The sequence below is a fragment of the Diplotaxodon limnothrissa genome, linkage group LG3 (assembly GCF_057381915.1).
Source record: "Diplotaxodon limnothrissa isolate DT_005_m linkage group LG3, D_limnothrissa_male_GT1.1, whole genome shotgun sequence".
NCBI lineage: Eukaryota > Metazoa > Chordata > Actinopteri > Cichliformes > Cichlidae > Diplotaxodon > Diplotaxodon limnothrissa.
In genome coordinates, this window is record NC_140598.1 from 35710614 (window position 1) to 35727291 (window position 16678).

At 40.4% G+C, this 16678-nt stretch overlaps 1 pseudogene; it reads right to left on the reverse strand.

The window, feature by feature from the left end:
- Positions 1-551: 551 nt before the first annotated feature.
- Positions 552-16434, reverse strand: LOC146635571 (butyrophilin subfamily 1 member A1-like; annotated as a pseudogene).
- Between the last annotated feature and the right edge of the window lie 244 nt (positions 16435-16678).

Sequence of the window (16678 nt, forward strand, 5' to 3'; positions counted from 1 at the left end):
AAACGCAATTAAAAACATCATGAGTTTGGACTTTTCTATCATCTGATCGTCTCTGTGGGTCATTGCATCTGTAAACACCAGAGCTGGAAAAGTTTGAATGACTTCTGATAAAACTTTCAGGGATTCAGAGTGGGGTCATGTTTGATGGTTTACTGATGGAAAACTAACAAAAAAGAGTTAAACTTTATGATTCTTACAAGTGTGGTGTGTATGTGTGTATCGTTAACATATAGAAAGTACATTTAAAATAGGATGTCAGTTTTGACCTCTGACCTCACTTTTACATTTCCCATCTGTCTTTCTTTCACGTTGACCCCAAAATGTGTTAAATCTTTAAAGTATTGTCAGGAGAATGAATGAGTTAGTTATAAATATAATGCAGTACAATATTACATAATAAGTTCAAGTCATTAATGTCCATTTATTTTCACATACTTATTATCCTACTCCAGTGTAATGTTATATAAAAATACACTATTCTTGCTTAAAAGTAAGCACTGCACAAACAGCGAGCTGCCTGAGGTTTGTGCTCTCAGAGAGCTTCTTGTTCTTTAGTTTTCACTGCTGGTTAAGGCTGACTGTGCCGTACTCTGAGTCTCTGTTTCCTGGTTTTCCTCGCCCTCTTTGATCACCTCACTCATGTCAACAGCAGATGTGTCGTCTTCCAGCTGTTCTGATGGCGGCTCTTCTTTTATTTCTTTGTTCTCGGTGTCGTCACCACGAGCTCTGCTGCGTTTTTGTTTCATTGTTTTCAGCTCAGTTTCATTCACCTTGGTGTCTAAACACAGAAAGGAAAAGTGTCATACATATACATGTGTTTGTGTGTTTGAATACAGCTTTCCTATTGTAATTTTTATGTGACCATAAAATACCTGTAACTGTGTGGGAACATTAAAATAAAAGTACGCATTAGTGAGAGCAATTATCATGCGTTTGTTGATTTATATTCCTGTTTAACCCCACTGACACTCCCTCTGGTCCCTCCTGCTGGTTAAGATCCTGTAATGTCTGTGAAGGTTCTCAGTCATCCAGGTCATCGTAGTCAAAGGAGCTTGCAAAGAAAAGCGTCTGGACTTCTTTAAGTTACTTGAAGACGTTTCACCTCTCATCCGAGAAGCTTCTTCAGTTCTAAGGTCAAATGGTGGAGAGTCCCAGATATAAACCTAGTGGGAGTTTCCCCCCACAGAGGGACAAATGGACCCCCTGATGATCCTCTAATCGCCTGAGCCAAGGTGTGAAACTGGGTGTGGGCTCCAATCAGCCAGAGTTTTGGGTGAGTTCATTGTGAAACCTGGCCCCACCTTATCATGCAAGGTGGGGCCTTAAAGAAGTCCAGACGCTTTTCTTTGCAAGATCCTGTAATGTTACATTCATCCCTGAACCACAGTGTAAAAATACTGAGCAATCATAAACTGGAAACTGAGCAGTGTGAGAATAAAATATTCATTCAGGTAAGATAATGCTGAAATGATCACTTGTTAATTTCCAAAGTCCAGAGCAGCATTACTGTCCATGAACGAACATATTCAGACTCCTATAAAGGGAAACAAAGCTGACACTGTGCTCAATTTAGTCTCAGAAATTCAGCCTTTCATACTCCAGAAAATATAGAGAAGGGAAACAAACGTGTGACGCACCAGGTTTTTTTGATAGCATGAAATTCCAAACGAAAGCGATAGCAGTGCCAACGTACAGCAGGCCAATGATCACGATGATGAAAGTGGCCGATGGTTCCTTCCTGACAGCAGAGCCTTAAAACATAAAGAAATAGAAGAATATTCCTGTAAAATTAGCTCTGATTTGGTTCAAACTGCACATGATGAGGGTGAAATAATAAAATAGTTTGTTTCTGAATGTGAGTCATACCTGGAACATGTATGTGTGTCTCTCTGCTCTGGTTGGTGTTCCTCTGTTGGACTCTGCAGGTGATGTTGTTGCTGTGTCTCTTCTCCACAGTCACTCTGCTGCTGACAGTATAGAGGTCATCAGGACCTCTGAGGGTCTCTGTAGGTCCAGCAGAGAGGTTTCCATCACCGTCCAACCACAGCAGCTCAGGCTCTGGATACCGGCCTGCAGACTCACACTGTAACACCACCCTGCTGCTGACATTTGACATCACCTTTATGACGGGTGTAGAGACTGACCCTGAGGAAGGGAGACGAGAGAAACCACTGAGCCATTGCATGCAGGGTAATTGGATAGACCTTTTTCAAAGCTTTTTCTTTAATTTCACCTCATTCTTCACAGTAAAAAAGAGTTTGATGTCTCTAGATGCTTCTATAATTAGTAAAATAATTTTTTTAAAATAAAAATATTACCATTGTTACCTTGTGTTACGCCTCCAGCAGAATTGATCTTTTAGGGTTCATATGCAAAAAAAGCCAGTTTTTGTCTCACACATTGAAACTTCTCCACTCCGTAGAGCTTTATAAGACGGGTCCTGGATGATATGATGAAGAGCAAGATGTTCATGACTGAGATTCTAAAAAGTGCCAAACAACTGCTCACAGGTCTGTTCACTCATTTGAGGCTGAAGAGATATGCCAGAGAAGCAGAGGCCTGGAGAGTAAATAGGCTGCTCTCCAAATATTAGTCCAAGGTGTACTCTCAGCTTCAAGAGAAGACTAGAACAAGGTCTGCAAGAACATCTGGGAGAAGGGCACATCACACAACACTAACAGCAAGTGGGTGGTGGACCTAAGAGTAGACCACAGAGAGTCAGTCAACATCAGAAATGCAGACAACTAACAATGAGTCTCCAGAATGAAGAGCTGGACAGCATCAGGACCTGACATGTTTTATACATACTATTTCATAACAGTCATAAGATACTCAGCTGCAGTAACAAAATCATCACATGAGAAGATATGTGTGACTGATGTAAAGACAGATACAGATTATTATGCGTGCAGGATTCCACCCAAAGTCCAGCATCCTGATGCTCTATGAGCAACAGAAAAATGGTGAGAATTCATGTGGCAGAACCACAATCCAGGATTAAACACGAACAATCCATGAATACATCAGGAAAAAGCCCCCCTGAGATCAGCTGCTTCAAGACTCCATCAGCTAGCTGAAGAGGACAATGAGGAGGGACAGGACAGAAACTGTCATGGACGACCAAACACCTGCATGGGATGTACCATCGACCGATTGAGGAAATGGCTGGTATCAAGAAATCCTACCAGTGGTTGGAAAAGACCACCTTACAGGACTGTACAGAGGCTCTGATCATGGCAGCACAAGAAGAGGCCCTAAGATCAGATCCATAGAGCTAAGACTCTACCACAGCCAACAGGACCAGAGCTACAGGCTGCCCCAAGGTGTCCCAGAGACTATCTGACACATAGCAACATGAGGTAAGGTACAAGCTGGGAATGAGCACAACCAAGTGTCTGAGATAGTGTACAGGAACATCAGAGGTTTACCTCTGCAGAAGAGAAGTGTTAGAAGCACCAAAACAGAAGTGACAGCTGACGGTCTCCAGAAGATCTCCTGAAGAGACATCCTTCGCTTCTTATCTGAAAGTCAAAACAAAAGGCTTTTACTCTCTTCAGCTCTCAGTGAAGCATGCTAACGGTCTGATATTGTGAAACTGATTCGGTAATATAGTTATTTCTAGAAAAAAAAAAACCCTTCCCTTTTACGTCCATTCTAAATTTGTTTTCTATTTTTTAATGAGTGATGTTCAGTCTTTATAAAAAACAAAACAAAATAAAGGTCATTCAAAAGATCATCATTACTGCATTTAATGAAAAGATATGATCAAAATTATTCATCAGAGATTTGGGAAATTTTTTTGTCAGTTCAAACAAAATGATTGAAGTAAACACAACAACACGTGTCTGAACTTTCGCTAAGTGAGCGCTCAAACACATTTTAAAGTTGTTTGTTTCTGAAATGTCACTCCTGGGTGAGGTTAGGAATGTTGACCGACCAGTAAACCAACAGCTTACAGTTTTCTCTCAGGCCACATCTCTGCAGACGCTGCACCAGTCTGTCGATCCACTCTCACTGCACTGCTATAAATAGAACGTTGAGATACTTGAACTTGTCCACTTAGGTGTTAATTTTCATTCCTCTCTCTCAACACTTAACTGCAATCTGCCGCAGAACGGAGGCTGAAACTGTCTGTAAATATTATAATCAGAACTGTGACATGTTTCCAGCAATGGAAAGGTTTCAGACCCTCGCTTAGACATCAACACTGGGCCTGAAACCCCACAGTCTCAGAGGTTACATGATGCACAAACCCTGTTTTATTTTTGATTCAATATGAACTTATCTTCATATGAATATAAGTTCAAAATAAAGTTCAACATGGACTGATGAGAACATATTTTATGTCTTTCTTTAGTCATCGAAATATGACTAAAATATGTCATATATGATTGGTCGTCCCTCCCTGAGTCTGCTTCTACAACAGGTTTTCTTCTTCTCCCTGTCACCAAGTGCTTGCTCATAGTGGATCGCCGGGGTTTCTCTGTATTATTGTAGAGTCTATACCTCACAATATAAAGTGCGTTGAGGTGACTGCTTAAATTAATTAATAAATGGATCAAATTAACTTAGACACACATCTTTCATGCTTTTATTCTTTGCCATAGAACACATTAGCATCTGTCTTTCACCACTTGCCCTAATGCTTCTGTTTTCATCACAGACCTCCACCCAGAGAGTGAAAGGCAGACATCAGCCTGTTATGGTGTCACTGGGATGTTGTAGGGCATCAAATTGAAAAAACTAAAAAGTGTGTCGTATGGCTCTCTCCACACCTTTTCATATGATATATTACTCAAGATGGTTTCTTGAAATAATTTTCCAAGGTTAACTTTGACTTTGGGTGCAAGAACAATAAAGGTCAAGGTTTAAATGTTTAGCCAGCCTAGCTACTCATGACCCTGAAGGCCTAGTTTATTGTGGCAAAGTTTGAAGATAACGCATCTTGAAACCTGTGAACGGTGGACTATCAAACAGACAGAGCTGATTAATCTCACATTAATAATGATAATAAAAAACAAACAAATGTAAAACAGTCTGTGCTCATATTGCACGTGAGCACAGAGGGACACCGGTTTGCATCTTGTATCAGTAAGCCTACATATGGAAACATTTAATGTCCACTTAGGTGTTACCACAATATCACACTGACACAACATGAAGCGAGACCACAGAGTGTAAGTGTAACTTTAACAAATGTAAATGTAAGATGTGCATAGTTAGAGTTGCTTTTAATTTAATGACGACCTCATGAGCTCGGATCAAGGATCGTGGCTCGTGTTAACAATGACGTCACAGTCCGACACAGGCAAGTGTGTACTCTGTATAATGTGATTTCTTTGCATGATTTTAGGTCAAATAAACAAACCTGATCCACCTTCAATCAGTGGAAACAATTTGAACCAAGACGAGCAAAAATAACAACGTAAGCGTGGGAATCTGACTCCACCCCAGGACGCTCTGTAAAGCAACAGGGTGGTTTTATAGGGTGGGTTTGTGTGTTATTCAGAACGCCAATAAAAGAAAAATATCTGGAAAAAGAAACAGTTCTGTGTTTTGTGTCTTTTTGACAAATTACTTCTAGTAAAAATCAAAGTAATGTGGACAGAAAGTCTGACTTTATAAGAGAAAATTTGTTGTTAAGACCATAATTCATATTTAAATATCGTTTTTAGAACATGTTTGTTTATGATGCTGCTAATGCTGAAACATGTCCGCTGTGTTCACCTGTTCATCGGTCTGCTAAAGCTGGACGTGCACCATCACACTCACCAGGAACTCTACAGCGAAACAGAGACACACAGACACATTATTATATATTAAAAAAGGCTTACCGCAGTGGTGCAGACTGTAACTCCTGTTGTCCTGAGTTTTACAGTAAATCGGTCGTTATAAAGTCGTTATGAGAGTTTGCTGGAGCTCAGCAGAGATAAAAAACCAGCAGAAAGGCAGCACGTCATCGTCTTTGGGCTCTGCTGTGGTCAAACTGGATGCTCTGGTAAGTTGGCATCAGATTCTGAATGAAGTTTTTACTTGTCTTAACTGCACAGTCTGGCTTCAGATTACACAAACTGTGAAGCGTTACTAACAGAGACTGCTGCAGGTCACAAATCTCACAGATGACACACTTACTGATCAGTGTGTTTTGTGTCTGATAATAAAACCATCAAATCCAGTGATCGCCGTCTCTGTCTTACACTGTGAGTCTGTTACCTGTGAGAGTGACCCAGCGTGCGTCACACTCTGATCGCCCTCGCTGTAATCACACCAGAGTTTTAGATCCAGCTGAACATTCTGCTGAACTGAAAGTAAAACTGCAAAACTAAAGCCCTGTACACATGGACATCATACACACCGCGTATTTTAATATTGCATGCAAATACTGTACATCTTGTAATTGGTGTGTGTGTGTGTGTGTATATTGTATATACAAATACATCTACACACATAGTTTACACTTTGGATTAGATGCTAAACTTCATTTCATTATGTTGTACACTTTTCAAAGACACTACATGAATCTAATCAAAGCCAGGCTGTTGCTCTTCACTCTGAGAAAGGTTGTAAGGTCACTTCCAAACGATCTGAAGTCTTTCTGCAGTGGAAAGTGGAAGCTTGCTGCCGACCCCTCACACCTCAGTTATAAGCTGTGACACTGGTTTGTGCACAAACTTAAATAAATGTGATTCTGAACTTCATCAGTTGTGCAGCACAAAGCACAACATGAAACTGGATGGTCGATAAACATGGATGTAAACTGAAGGCAATGACACACATGAGGAAAATAACACACTAGAAAAGCTGAAAGCACGTCCGTCTGTTGAGTCGCAACAATCATTAACTTCCTAACATCCTCCAGATAATGCGGAGGTAGCTGACAGACTCAAAGAAGCAAACGCATAAGGAAGGTCACATGACTCATTTTACATTTCTGAACTTCCTCTTTAAAAGTGACCCACAGGCTGACGTGCACTCTGCTTTATCACAACAGTCAGATCTGTGGTTCCCTCCAGTGGGTAAAGCCTTTACCACACGATGCAGTGTGTGAGTCTGGAAGTGCTGCGAAACAAACTGCAGGGTTTTTAGTTTTTTCTGTGACGTCACTGCAGTTCCCTCATAGATGAAAACTCCTGAACACATCACAAGTTTGATGTTTTCCGTCATGTGATGATGAAGTGACGGTGAGCACAGAAACAGAGTGTCAAACATGTTTGGAGTCTTCTGTGTCTCACGTCATGCACGTTATGGCGTCAGCTCCTCGAAACATTGGATGCAGCATGAGAGCTAAAGTCTCTGTTTTTAAGACAAACGGTCGTCAAATTTGAGCTTTTTTCTTTGAACCACTTATTCTGTACTTCTGTTTCTTCTGTTTCTTTTCCTTCTCGTCTTCTTTGATCTCCTCAGCAGCAGATGTGTCGTCTTCCAGCTGTTCTGATGGCGGCACTGCTTTTATTGCTATGATCTCGGTGTTGTCAGCAGGAGCTCTGGTGCATTTTTGTTTTGTTGTTTTCTTCTCAGTTTCAATCTCTTTGGGGTCTGCACACAGAAATGACAAAATAAGGAGGATTCTTCCTATTAAAAGGGAGTTTTTCCTCCCCACTGTCACCAAAGCATTTGCTCATAGGGGTCATATGACTGTTGTGTTTTTCTCTGTATGTATTATTGTAGGGTCTACTTTACAATATAAAGCAACTTGAGGTGACTGTTGTTGTGATTTGGTGCTGTATAAATAAAATTGAATTGAATGTGTTTGGTTGTTATCAAAGACTTTTATAGAGTGGAACAAAGGTGACGCTCTGCTTAGTTATTTCAGCTGAGTATCATAAATCCACAGTATCAAAAAACATTGTCTGATTATTAATGAGAGGGGAAACAAACGTGTGACGCACCAGGTTTTTTTGATGGTATGAAATTCCACACAACAGTGACAATGGTACAAATCCACAGCAGGCCAACGATCACGATGATGAAAGTGGCCGATGGTTCCTTCCTGACAGCAGAGCCTTAAAACATAAAGAAATACAAGTTATTTTTGTAAAACTAGCTCTGATTTGGTTCAAACTGCACATGATGAGGGTGAAATAATGACATAGTTTCTGACTGTGAGTCATTATTACCTGGAACATGTATGTGTGTCTCTCTGCTCTGGTTAGTGTTCCTCTGTTGGACTCTGCAGGTGATGTTGTTGCTGTGTCTCTTCTCCACAGTCACTCTGCTGCTGACAGTATAGAGGTCATCAGGACCTCTGAGGGTCTCTGTAGGTCCAGCAGAGAGGAGGTTTCCCTCACCGTCCAACCACAGCAGCTCAGGCTCTGGATACCAGCCTGCAGACTCACACTGTAACACCACCCTGCTGCTGACATTTGACATCACCTTCATGACGGGTGTAGATGCTGACCCTGATGAAGGGAGACGAGAGAAATCACAGTAATCTGCTGCACTCAATTTACAAGAGAACATTTGGATATCTACTAACTGTGTGTGAGATTATCAATATCGTTACTTTGAATTATTTATCTACACTGGAAAAGACAAACAATGTCACATATTCCAGAAAACTTTTAAAAGATTCTTTTGTGCTAATAAACTTTGATAGTAGGAATTAGTCATAATAAAGTTAAATAAAATAATCTTACCAACAATAAGATGAACATATGACCTTTGACCCAGTTGTGGAATGAAACATCTGTACGGTCCTTCATCAGACAGCTGTACTTTGGAGAGAGTCAGTGAGACGTCTCCATGCTTCAGTTTATCAAAAGACAGTGAGGTTCTTCCAGCGTACGACAGCTCTTTCAACTCCACATTTTCTTTATTTTTGTCCCACATGTAGATAAATCCTGGTGTCAGGTCAGTTCTCGCCCACTCCAGCTGCAGCTGTGATACATCCACAGGAGTTGTCAGGAAACAGGGTAAAACAACATCATCACCCAGCAGAGCCACTATTTGCTTTGTTGGAGCTTCCTGAGAATAACCTGCAAAGAAACACATCAGATTTGATTTACTCCTGTAGGATTCAGATGAAAGGCTGATTGAAGCAACACCTCAGACATGGATGGATCTCTGCACAGATGAAGTCTAAAAGAGTCTGTTCTTTATTTAAACTCAGAGAGTAAATGACACAAAGAGCAACAACAATGCAAATAAATTACATTTGTACCATTATGTTAGTAATTTGGTCCCATTTTTCTGTGTTTTTTATTGTGTAAAGAGTCTCTCTGTGTACATGACCAGGGCTCGACTCTTTCATAATCTGAAGATGAACATGTGTTTTCAGCCTGTAATGGTGTGTTATGCCTCTAAACTTACCTCTGCAGAAGAGAAGAGTTAGAGACAGGGCAGCATTAATGAAGGATGAGAGTCGAAGTGTAAAAAGTCCAGAAATCTGATAAAGAGCCATGATTCACCTCTGAAAATTAACAAAAACAAATGCTCTTTATCTCTGTCTTACAGGAAGCACCAGCACAATCCTCTGAAACATTAAACATTACAGTCTTAAATATGAAAGCTCAAATTAGAAAAAAAAAATACCTCAAAGAAACACTTTTGGAGACACTGGAAATAATTTCTTCTTTGTTCAAAGACTTTCTCTACAGATTTTCTCTCTGGTGCTCTTCTTCACCTGCTTCCTGTTCCCACAGCAGCAGAGAAAGCTGAGGGTGTGTGTGAAGATCAAACTGAGCTCCTGAAGAGCATTGCTCATTACTGTGAAAATTAAAAAGAAAAGCAAGCTTCCTGTTACTATTTTCTCTGTCAAAGAAACCAAGACAACAATGTGTTTTGTAACGTAGCTTTTTCTAAACCCTTTAAAATATCAGAAAGTACAGGTGACAGCTCCTACGCCTCTACGTGTACTTCTGGGTTTTCATGGCTGATTGGATTTGAGGATTGGCTTATTTACACTCATTTGGTTAAATGAGATTGTTCAGATTTTTGTAAGTTTTTATGCTTTTCAGATTTTCTTTTGTCTGTTTGGGTCTAACAGAGCAATACTGAGCAACAACTGTCTCTCACTGCAGTTTCTCAGAAGGAGAGTCAACAACTCTTCAACAAAGTCTAACAATGTGGACACAAAATGGTACAGACTAATCCATTGAGGTCAATTCTACAAAATGGTGCGAAATTCAAAACCTGGTAAAAACTGGAGTCTCTCTCCAAACACTCACTGACTTCACCCGTAGTCTTCATACAACTCTAGTGGTGGGTGTTTACTCACGCAAGCTAAGTGGCATTAGACAACAGTGGAAATTCATGAATGTGATCTTGAGCGAAATGCTCAAACCACTTTCTGTCACACTGAAACTGATTCTCTGATAAAACTTCCAAGAAGGAAAAGCCGATTATATTGTTGGTCTGTGGCAGGGATGTGATGATACAGAAAATAAGAAATCCTACCTCGAACAAATGTTTTTCAAAGCACTGGAATAGAAGCCTCTGTGTCTCCTGCTTCTTCTAAGTATTGTTGTTGGACTTTGAACAATTATAGGTTTTGCTGCTCAAGCCTGGATTGACTCATACATTTGTACAAAGGTTCCTGAATCATTAATCATTACAAAGTTATGCACTCAGATTTGTTCTCTTTTTATATCATTGTATTTAACACACACGCATAGCCACACACAGAGAAAGTTGTGTTTTCATATTTTTGTGTGGACATCTAATTGACATAATGCTTTCCCTAGCTGCTTACTATAACCATAACGATAACTCTAACCCTGACACTAAAACCGCATTTTGAGTATTTAGCCGTGGTACACACACACACAGACACACACACACACACACACACACACACACATATTGCAAATTTCAGAAATGTTATGAACTCTTTATTGCTGCTCTGATAAGACCAGAATTCCAGACTGCAGATAAGATCTGTGCACTACTGACAAGTGAGTTTACGCCCTGTAACAGTGGCATAAATAGGTTATTAAAGGTCAGAAGTAACAGAGTCAGAGTGATACTGTGTGATTCTGAGTTTAACCAGTTTTGAATGTTTTTGTGTGGTTGTTGTTTGTTTGTTTTTTTGTAGAGTATTTGTGTTTAAAGTTTAGGCAAAAGGGCAGAAGACTTCAAGAAGTGTCTTTTAGGAAGTGTGGAAAACTTTAATATAACAGGTGTAAAGTTTAGGTTGCACAGTGTGCAGTAGTATAGTTATGTATTGCACTACAGAGACCAGTTCAACATGATTAAGACTACAAGTGGTCAAATATTTCACCTTTTAACCTTTTCTGACTTCAGCTTTTTTCTTGTGCTTTTCTCATGTTACCGGCTCTGCTCTGGACAAAAAGGAGGTCAACCAGGAGCTCAAGAGAGCCATAAAAACTGCTAAACTACATTAGAAAAACACAGTTGAAAAAAAATTCACCACAAGGGACCTCCACTCAGCCTGGCAGTTTCTCAAAACCATGGCCTCTGTGAATACTATGGTCATCACCCCCAGAACCATCCAGGTGGAGGGCAGGAACCCCTCCTCCCTCCCTGACGACCTCAACGCTTTCTACACCAGGTTTGAGATGGTGGTAAGAGATGGTGGTGACCTTCTCCAGTAGGCAGAGGGATCTGGCTGATTCAGTCACCACCACCATCCACGGGAAGCCAGTGGAGGTAGTTGAGGAGTACAAATACCTGGGAACCATCTTTGACAACCTCCTGAAATTCTCTGCCAACACAGAGGAGATTCTCAGGAGGTGCCACCAACGGCTACACCTCCTTAGGAAACTCAACTCCTTTGGAGTCAGCACACCCATCATGATGACTTTTTACAATGCCTTCCCGGAAAGCATCATGACCTTCTCCATCACCTGCTGGTTCCACTCCCTCAGCCTACAGAACAGGAACAGACTGCAGCACACTGCATCAGTGTGCTCTAATATCATTGGCCTGCCTGTCAGAACTCTGGCACAGGTTTTCAGCCAACGGGCTGACAGGCAGCCAAAATCATCTATGACCCCTCTCACATTCTTCACCCCGCGTTTCAATGGCTGCCCTCTGTGTGACGCTTCTGCTGCATTTCCTGCAGGACTGAGAGGAGGAGAGCCACCTTTGTCCCCAAGGCCACTCTGCTTTTTAACTCCAGCCGATAAGACCATTTCCCACACCAGAAACAAAAACTACTCTACACTCTTCTTATACTACCGACAATTTATTCACTCTTAGTTACTTACAGTTATGTATTCACCTTTCAGTCACTTTAATTTTAAACTGTAATTTTAAAACTGTGTATTCTGTTCTTATTGCTGGAGAGTCCTCTTCACACACTGAGGTTAATTATGGAGTTCCACAGGGTTCAGTGCTAGGACCAGTTCTGTTTACATTATACATGCTTCCCTTAGGCAGTATCATTAGAAGACATTTTCACTGCTATGCAGATGACACCCAGCTCTATCTGTCCATGAAGCCAGATAACACACACCAATTAGTTAAACTGCAGGAATGTCTTAAAAACATAAAGACCTGGATGGCCACTAACTTTCTGCTTCTTAATTCAGATAAAACTGAGGTTATTGTACTCGGCCCTGAAAAGCTTAGAAATATGGTATCTAAGCAGATTCTTACTCTGGATGGCATTACCTTTATGTTACCTCCAGTAACGCTGTGAGGAACCTTGGAGTCATTTTTGACCAGGATATGTCCTTCAACGCACATATTAAACAAATATGTAAGACTGCTTTCTTCCATTTGCGCAATATCTCTAAAATTAGAAATATCCTGTCTCAGAGTGATGCTGAAAAACTAGTTCATGCTTTTATTACTTCCAGGCTGGACTACTGCAATTCATTATTATCAGGATGTTCTAAAAACTCGCTGAAAAGCCTTCAGCTGATCCAAAATGCTGCAGCAAGAGTGCTGACAGGGACTAGAAAGAGAGAGCAGATTTCTCCTGTTTTGGCTTCCCTTCATTGGCTTCCTGTTAAATCCAGAATTGAATTCAAAATCCTGCTCCTAACATACAAGGTCTTAAATAATCAGGCCCCATCTTATCTTAATGACCTTGTAGTACCATATCACCCTATTAGAGGACTTTGCTCTCGCTCTGCAGGCCTACTTGTTGTTCCTAGAGTATTTAAAAGTAGAATGGGAGGGAGAGCCTTCAGTTTTCCGACCCCTCTTCTGTGGAACCAGCTTCCAGTTTGGATTCGGGAGACAGACACTATCTCTACTTTTAAGATTAGGCTTAAAACTTTCCTTTTTGCTAAAGCATATAGTTAGGGCTGGACCAGGTGACCCTGAATCCTCCCTTAGTTATGCTGCAATAGATGTAGGCTGCCGGGGGATTCCCATGATGCATTGAGTTTTTCCTTTCCAGTCACCTTTCTCACTCACTATGTATTAATAGACCTCTCTGCATTGAATCATATTTGTTATTAACCTCTGTCTCTCTTCCACAGCATGTCTTTTATCCTGTCTTCCTTCTCTCACCCCAACTGGTCGCAGCAGATGGCTGCCCCTCCCTGAGCCTGGTTCTGTCGGAGGTTTCTTCCTGTTAAAAGGGAGTTTTTCCTTCCCACTGTCGCCAAAGTGCTTGCTCATAGGGGGTCATATGATTGTTGGGTTTTTCTCTGTATCTATGAAGCGCCTTGAGGCGACTTTTGTTGTGATTTGACGCTATATAAATAAAATTGAATTGAATTGAATTATTGTTCTTATCTTCAAGGTTATCTGCTCTGTTGTATGTTAATTGCCTCTTGGGGATAAATAAAGTCTTTCTGATTCTGATGTTTTAAAGTTCTTAAATGGTGCCCAGTCCACGTATTTTGTGTCATTTTCACTTCTGAGATTTACATTTTGGACTGTTTGACGAGACGAGGATGTCAACATGTCTCACACGCTTCCTCTTTTTTTAATTACACTCTAGTCATTAGGTTCACAACATATCACCACACAAACAGGGCCCTGAAGGCCTTTGGAGGTGAACTGGAGTCAGAGGCTGGTGGGTGTGGCTGCTGCAGTAGCCTCATTCACCCCATTACTGCTACCTGCCCCTCAATTTTATCTGCAGGTTAGACAGTAAGGGTCTTGGGGGTGATCCCTACACGTTAACAACATTCTAGTTTTCACACACTCATACTTACCCAAAGTAGTTTGAATATTTCTTTTTAAGGATGTCGTTCATTTCAAAACATGGCAGAAGGTGTTAAAGTAAATATGAGTCAAATAACAATGCGAAATTTAGACAGCGGACTTCAGCATTAACTACATAACTCAAAAACACAACATGGAATTAATTGGTGGGATTACATGAATGAATGACCAATTTTTAATTATGAATCAAAATATGCCTTTTAAAAAAGCACGGATGAATGTAGCTATTCTAAAACAACAAACGAGGACGTAAACGTAAAACAAGGAAATAACGCTTCTTGTAATTTTATTACATGAAATTGATTATTCTTAAAGTGACAACTCGGTTTCGGCCAAATTCATCAAACTCTAAAGTGTCAGAGCATCGCATCATCCACCACACCATGGAAGCACCAAACCAGCATATTAGAATAAAAATACAATAAATGTGTTTACAATAAAACAACATTTAAAAAAAAAAAATTGTGATACAGCACACAGTGCCTACTGTTGCAAATGTAAAGTATTAACATACTGTACATATAAATATATACACACACACACAAAATAGAATACACACTTTTAATTACAGACGCACACATCTGGCTCAGAGGCATCTGCTGGTTTAACATGTGGCTAAAACACAGTTGTACCTGTATTTCACTGGTGTCCTGGTGGATGTTAACAGGCTCATCACATACAAACTTCTACATTTCTGAAGTGTGTGACACATTTCTAGATCATTTTTAACTTTGTTCCACAGACTGAAACACATCGTGTTCACTTTAGGGTCTTTCATTTCCTCTGGCTCTTTGCTGCTGGATGGCAACATTTTGATGTGTGGCTCCCTCTAATGGTAAAACCAGTATTACACAAATCAAACCTGTCAGAGATTTTTAGCAGACGGACCTGAAGCATTATTCTGAAAATCCTACGTCACCTTGTTCTAAAGTTATGACATTCACACCGCGCAATTTACATGTGAGCACTAAAAACATGTCACATTAGAAGGATATCTACGGTGGCCCTGAGAGACCAAAAGGACTGCAACTTCAGAAAACACTTGCAAAAAGAAAAATGCTGCAAAATGAAAAACACTGCAAAAAGAAAAAAACACTTGCAATTGCATTATAATACATTATAAATAATATAAACCATTATTTTTAATATATATAAAAGAAGATGTGACAAAGTAAAGCTAGTTTTCGGCTACGGGCCCAGCACGGAACCTGATCAACCAGGGACCTCTAGCTGATGTATTAGCCAGAGGTCCCTTTACTACGGTTCGGAGCCGTGGACCTGTTTTATATATGCGCGGAATAGTTTTCTATACGAGATCGCTGCAAAAACTGCAGCCTTACCTAAATAATTAATTAAAAAATGTTTTTGACACATTTAATGAATTAATCATTGATACATTTAACTAATTATTTATTTATTTCACATTTTAATTAATTATTGCCACATTTAATTAATTATTTAATGGTGTATTTAATTAATTCATTATGGCAGTCCTGGCATTCCATAGTTTTCACTTAGCAATTTGTTAATATGTGTTTCCAGCCAAATAAATGACAGGGAGAGAGAGAGTGACGTCAGACACGTCATACTATAACCTCCCGGGAGCGGACGGGGGTCAGTCATTGGGATGCGCATGACAGACAGATTGCGCGAGCTGCAGGTCTTGAACTTTCTAAGGGAAAAAAGACTTTCTCACGGCCGGTGACAGCGAAGCGGATAACAGTCTTCAGTAGTGATCGGAATTCCGGCTCACTAAAAAGAGCCGTCTCTTTCGGCTCCGAACTGGCTCTTCGGGTTGTTTTGTTGCTTTAATTAATTTATTATTAACGATAATATAAAATTATGCACAAAAGGAATTACTAATGCAAAAAAGAGCAATGCTGCTGATGACTGATCCCCATAAGGGTGGGATATCATCAAATTACCAGATGATTACCTGTCTCTCTACAATATGGAAGCTCCTTTCAGGTATCATAGCTACCAAGCTGAATACCCACATGAATCAATACATGAGCACACCAGCAGGTCAAAGCACCAGCTCCTGGTTGTATCGATAACCTTTGTTAGAAACTCAGGGTGACCACACCAGAAGCAACTTAAAGGCAATTGAGGCTGGAAGAGCTGGGCACCACTGCGACTTATTTACCTCTGATCAGCAGCACATGGCTCAGTGGGATAAACAAAAATAATGGCTTAGATTTGGTTGAATTCTGGTTGAGAAGATCCGTATGTGCCCAACCTGTAACTGTATATATTTACCTCTGCAGAGGAGAAGTGCTAAAGCATCAAAACAGCAGTGAAGGCTGAGAGCCGATGTGTAACAAGCAGCATGATCTCCTGAAGAGACATCCCTGACTTCTAAAAAAATAAAAATCAAAACTAAATGATTTTTCTCTCTTCATTTCTCAGTGAACCAAAAAACAGGCTCTCAGGTAAGATCGCATTCATTGATGCACACTGTGAGGTGAACAGTGAGCACTGAAAACACAGACTGATACGTAGAAATGCCATCACATTTGCCACACTGACCGTGAATGGTGTGGAGATGTTAGCATCAACTAGACCGGTGATGACGCACAGGACAGTGCTGTGC